At 53.5% G+C, this 6,690-nt stretch overlaps 1 protein-coding gene across 1 annotated transcript in view; it reads left to right on the forward strand.

Annotated features, from left to right (window-relative positions):
* LOC306966774 (uncharacterized protein) overlaps positions 1 to 6,690 on the forward strand; it is a gene marked incomplete at both ends in the record, with an annotated part of 190,776 nt that overhangs the window by 153,964 nt on the left and 30,122 nt on the right. The window lies entirely within an intron of this gene.

A 6,690-nucleotide genomic window follows, 5' to 3' on the forward strand; every position in this document is an offset into this window, starting at 1 on the left:
CATGTGTCTTAGGTTTCCTTCATTTTCCGTACCACGAAAAACATGTACAATAGGTGAATCCTGCAGCCAGACGACTCTCACCCTCAGCCCGGCTCCACATCTGCAGATGTGTCGCCCACGGCCCCTGACGCGTCGCCCACGACCCCTGACACGTCGCCCACGACCCCTGACACGTCGCCCACGGCCCCTGACGCGTCGCCCACGACCCCTGACGCGTCGCCCACGGCCCCTGACGCGTCGTCCACGACCCCTGACGCGTCGCCCACGGCCCCTGACGCGTCGCCCACGACCCCTGACGCGTCGCCCACGACCCCTGACATGTCGCCCACGGCCCCTGACATGTCGCCCACGACCCCTGACGCGTCGCCCACGGCCCCTGACGTGTCGCCCACGACCCCTGACGCGTCGCCCACGGCCCCTGACGTGTCGCCCACGACCCCTGATGTGTCGCCCACGACCCCTGACGTGTCGTCCACGACCCCTGACGCGTCGCCCACGACCCCTGACATGTCGCCCACGACCCCTGACGCGTCGCCCACGGCCCCTGACGTGTCGCCCACGACCCCTGACATGTCGCCCACGGCCCCTGAAATGTCGCCCACGGCCCCTGACATGTCGCCCACGGCCCCTGACATGTCGCCCACGACCCCTGACGCGTCGCCCACGGCCCCTGACGCGTCGCCCACGGCCCCTGACGTGTCGCCCACGACCCCTGACGTGTCGTCCACGACCCCTGACATGTCGCCCACGACCCCTGACATGTCGCCCACGACCCCTGACGTGTCGCCCACGGCCCCTGACGCGTCGCCCACGGCCCCTGACGTGTCGCCCACGGCCCCTGACGTGTCGCCCACGACCCCTGACATGTCGCCCACGGCCCCTGACATGTCGCCCACGACCCCTGACATGTCGCCCACGGCCCCTGACGTGTCGCCCACGGCCCCTGACGTGTCGCCCACGGCCCCTGACGTGTCGCCCACGGCCCCTGACGTGTCGCCCACGGCCCCTGACGTGTCGCCCACGACCCCTGACGTGTCGCCCACGACCCCTGACGTGTCGCCCACGACCCCTGACGTGTCGCCCACGGCCCCTGACGTGTCGCCCACGACCCCTGACGTGTCGCCCACGGCCCCTGACATGTCGCCCACGGCCCCTGACATGTCGCCCACGACCCCTGACATGTCGCCCACGGCCCCTGACATGTCGCCCACGGCCCCTGACATGTCGCCCACGACCCCTGATGTGTCGCCCACGGCCCCTGACGTGTCGCCCACGGCCCCTGACGTGTCGCCCACGACCCCTGACATGTCGCCCACGGCCCCTGACATGTCGCCCACGGCCCCTGACATGTCGCCCACGGCCCCTGACATGTCGCCCACGACCCCTGATGTGTCGCCCACGACCCCTGACATGTCGCCCACGACCCCTGACGTGTCGCCCACGGCCCCTGACATGTCGCCCACGGCCCCTGACATGTCGCCCACGGCCCCTGACATGTCGCCCACGGCCCCTGACATGTCGCCCACGACCCCTGATGTGTCGCCCACGGCCCCTGACGTGTCGCCCACGACCCCTGACATGTCGCCCACGACCCCTGACGTGTCGCCCACGGCCCCTGACGTGTCGCCCACGACCCCTGATGTGTCGCCCACGACCCCTGACGCGTCGCCCACGGCCCCTGACATGTCGCCCACGACCCCTGACGTGTCGCCCACGGCCCCTGACGTGTCGCCCACGGCCCCTGACGTGTCGCCCACGGCCCCTGACATGTCGCCCACGGCCCCTGACGTGTCGCCCACGGCCCCTGACGTGTCGCCCACGGCCCCTGACATGTCGCCCACGGCCCCTGACATGTCGCCCACGACCCCTGATGTGTCGCCCACGACCCCTGACATGTCGCCCACGGCCCCTGACATGTCGCCCACGGCCCCTGACATGTCGCCCACGGCCCCTGACATGTCGCCCACGACCCCTGACGTGTCGCCCACGACCCCTGACGTGTCGTCCATGACCCCTGACGTGTCGCCCACGACCCCTGACATGTCGCCCACGGCCCCTGACATGTCGCCCACGACCCCTGACATGTCGCCCACGGCCCCTGACATGTCGCCCACGGCCCCTGACATGTCGCCCACGACCCCTGACATGTCGCCCACGACCCCTGACATGTCGCCCACGGCCCCTGACATGTCGCCCACGACCCCTGACATGTCGCCCACGACCCCTGACGTGTCGCCCACGACCCCTGACGTGTCGTCCACGACCCCTGACGTGTCGCCCACGACCCCTGACGTGTCGCCCACGGCCCCTGACGCGTCGCCCACGACCCCTGACGCGTCGCCCACGACCCCTGACGTGTCGCCCACGGCCCCTGACGTGTCGCCCACGGCCCCTGACGCGTCGCCCACGACCCCTGACGTGTCGCCCACAGCCCCTGACGCGTCGCCCACAGCCCCTGACGCGTCGCCCACGGCCCCTGACGCGTCACCCACGGCCCCTGACGTGTCGCCCACGGCCCCTGACATGTCGCCCACGGCCCCTGACGTGTCGCTCACGACCCCTGACGTGTCGTCCACGACCCCTGACATGTCGCCCACGGCCCCTGACATGTCGCCCACGGCCCCTGACATGTCGCCCACGACCCCTGACATGTCGCCCACGACCCCTGACGTGTCGCCCACGACCCCTGACAATGGGTTTGGAGTTCTTTCTGTGATGTCTTTTCTTTTTGCATAAAAAGTGAAAACACAAAAACACTAAAACATTGGACCAAGATCTTAATCTTAAATACCTTGGAAGAGAGAGACTGTTTAACCCTTATTGTTTCCTCATGAGGATTAACCAATCACAGTGAATGAGGATGTTATTTTTAGACATAATTGTGAAGAAACTCCGCCGAAAGGGAGAGGCCACAAACATTTAAACTATGCAGCTCTGAGAGAACGCTCTGTGCCGCCTAAAGAGAGTCAACTGTCACAATGATACTGAAGTATGAAAACCTGTGAGTTTATTTCTAATACTGGAGGAAATAGATCTGTTCTTATGTGGCTGTAGTTAAAGTATTTTCAGGTACATACGTCTGGTCACCCACGTTATTTTATTCTGTTTCTTTGGCTTTTAAAAAAAAAGCATTTAATTGGACTTACTGTTTCCTGTGTAAACCCTGATAATGATTTAAATCTATGTTTTATGTCCTTTTTGCAGTGGCTTCTGTTTTTCTCCTGTTACAATAATAAAGTAAACCCAGCCACTCACCTGAGCTCCGGCTGCAGACGACGCCTCTGCTGCTCTGACTCTGACTCCTCTCTCCTGACGTGAGTGCTTTATAAATAAAGTTGGTATGGTATGGTACAAAAAATGACAAAAATGGACAAAAATTTGACCAAAAAAGTGAGAAAAAATGGACGAAAAATTGAGAAAAAATTTACAAAAAAGCGATAAGAATTTGACAAAAAAAATGTGAATAATTTGAGGAAAAAGTGACAAAAAAGTCACGAAAATTTGACAAAAATGAGACGACTGCCCAACAAAAAAGTGATGAAAAAATATCTGATGTTCGGAAAAAGATCAGTTTAGTTTTGCAGGTCTTTCAAATGAGGCGTCACACTGGCCTACAGGATTTGGGTAAAGCTGAACTGGAGAAAATGCTCTCGGTTCAGGCGGGAGTTAAGAGGTTTATAAATAGGATTTTTGCACAGAAAAAGTATTTTGGGGGTAAATCTTGTCCCTCAGCGCCCCCTCACTAAAACATCTTCCCACGGCTCTGTCTGGACGCACCCTTCAAGATCGGGTGAGGAGCTCAGTTACCCGGGAGGAGCTCGGAGTAGAGTCGCTGCTCCTTCACGTCGAAAGGAGCAGCTGAGGTGGCTCGGGCATCTGTTCCGGATACCTCCTGGTCTGGTCAGGTATGTCCTAGTGGGACAAGGCCTCGTGGAAAACCCAGGACACGGTGGTGGGACTATGTCTCCGAGCTGGAGGAGGTGCGGCCTCGGGGTCAGAACAGCTGGAGGAGGTGTGGCCTCGGGGTCAGAACAGCTGGAGGAGGTGTGGCCTCGGGGTCAGAACAGCTGGAGGAGGTGTGGCCTCGGGGTCAGAACAGCTGGAGGAGGTGTGGCCTCAGGGTCAGAACAGCTGGAGGAGGTGTGGCCTCGGGGTCAGAACAGCTGGAGGAGGTGTGTGTGGATCGGGAAGTCTGGGCGTCTCTGCTGAGACGCTGCCCCCGCGACCCGGCCCCGGATAAAGAGGAAGAAAATGGATGGATGGATTTGGGTAAAACCAAACTGGAGAGAAAGTGCTCTGTTCAGGTGGGAGGTAAGAGGTTAATATAGAAGCTGCAGTTACACGTATGGCCTGAGGTGGCAGTAGTGAGTATACAATGGCCAACTGCATCTAGCCCCTTTAAACAAGTGCATCTTCTACTGTTTTGTTTTACCTAAATCTAAAAGTTTACAGCCTATAGGCCAGGGTGACGCTCATTTGAAAGCTAAGACCTGAGAATCTCATTTAAACTGATCTTTTACCTTGTGTTTTTGCTTTTGTCTTGACACTTTTAGATTTGGGTAAAGCCGAACTGGAGAAAAGGTGCTGGGCTCAGGCGGGGGTGAAGAGCTTCAAAAGAGACCGTGAGAAGTGGCAGACTGAGGGGCAGCTGCTCCACAGTCGAGGCCAGGGGTTCCTAAAGTGGGGCCAGAGGTTCCTAAAGTGGGGCCAGAGGTTCCTAAAGTGAGGCCAGAGGTTCCTAAAGTGGGGCCAGATGTTTTCAAGACAATAAAATGAACCACGATGAGTCTGACGTGTTTTTGGTTAAAGCAGTGAATCAGTGAAATCAAGACAAACATCAAAACATATCTCAGCAAACATTAGTGAAGTGGATTTTAAATGTTGTGCACTGTGGCTCCCTCTAGTGGGCGCAGGCCGCAGCTGCACTGAGCCTCATGAAAAAGACACATCCAATACCTGAGCTATTGGCCAAAATATATACATGTCCAGAAATGCAACCATCAGACACCACACAGAGCACAGAGTCAGTGGTGGGAGAGAAGGAGTAGCAAAGCCTCTACATGCTTGTTTACAGTGGTTTTTGCTAAGACTGTGCAATAGGTTGTGTTCACCTCAATATTAAACTCTCTTAAGAATGTTGATATGTCACATGGAAGGCAACTGAAAATTTGATGGCAGTGACTAGTTTAACTGTTCATTTTTTGTTATAGTTTGTTGCCAATTTATCTGTAATTATTGGGCCGATTCACATGAAAAATAAACTGTCACAAAGTTAAAATTCATATCATCCAACACATATGAACTATGGGCTAATGGTTTCCTCATAAAGGCGTAAAAAAGTGGAGAAACAATTTTCAAAAACATGTGCGTGATGTTGGTCAGGTTTGTTTTCATAAATATACTTGTTATGGAGCCCAAACTTAAACATGTCTTGTCTGTCAGCAAAACAAAGCAACGCACTTCACTGACTCAGCGGGAGAACCCTGAATACAATCACTACTAAATAACGATCAAGGAAAACATTTGGACATATTCTTTTTGGGAATTTCTTTCATAAACTGTTTCTCTCTGTTGTATTGACACCTACCCTCCATCTGAAATAGAATTCCATAATGTGAACGCAACCTATTTGTGAAAAATGTATTCATAGTTCAGGTTTTAAAATCGATTTGTTTCAGCTACTAATCGCTGAAATAGTAAGATATTAACTGATCGGGTCTATATTTGGAATATACTGTTTACTGTCTATATGTCAATAATTGCAGTTGTTTTACAAAAACACACATGTTCAATTTCATTTTTATTCATTGATGTGTGAAGCTACAGTACACAAATAAATTAGATTTTGCACTTTCTTCTTCTGATTTCACTTTACTAACTGTACAGTAGATGTGTAGTAAACATTTGAAGATGATTGTTAATCAGTGGCTAAAGCTGTTGTGTTATTATCATCATTATACATACATAACAACCTATATCTTAATGTTGAATGAAACAACATCGATTCAGTCTGTGGTATTGATATTGGTGCTGATGGTAATAAAAAAGGAAGTAAATGCTCAGAAGTGATAACATGTACATAACCGTGTGTTTCCGCATTCAACATAACTCGTAGTACAGGGCAGGGGGCGGGGGGCGGGGGGTCAGGGGGCGGGGCCGGCTGCTCGAGGAGAGCGTCGTCTGGCAGCAGACTCCGAAATCTTGTCTCTTTTAATGCACAGCATAGGACACTTAACACAGGATGGTCCGGCTGCTCGGGGGCTGCCCCCCTCTGGCAGCAGGTCCAGCACAGAAAAAATAAAAACATAAGAGAAAACAAAAAAGAAAGACAACAGAACCTCGATTTCTATTAAGTGCACATCACTAAGATTAATATGTTATCATGAGCACCGATCAGGCAATACAAGACCTTTCATGAATAAATGCAGAGTGTGTTATGTATCATTCATGCACTGTGATGATGATGATGATGATGATGAATAACAGTGATACAAACATGGTTTTATATAAGGCATAAGGAAAAAAATAATAATTATACACTTGTTATAAAGTGTAACATACTGTGATTGTTGATTTAATGTAATGCATTGTTGGATTTGCTGTAAATATGTAACCATATGCTATTATTGCAACCACATTATTATTGAAATGAATGGGGGTGGGAGTTAATAAGCTTGTTTTCTTCCCACT

The sequence above is a fragment of the Gobius niger genome, assembly GCF_951799975.1.
Source record: "Gobius niger genome assembly, chromosome: 8".
NCBI classification, from domain to species: Eukaryota; Metazoa; Chordata; class Actinopteri; order Gobiiformes; family Gobiidae; genus Gobius; species Gobius niger.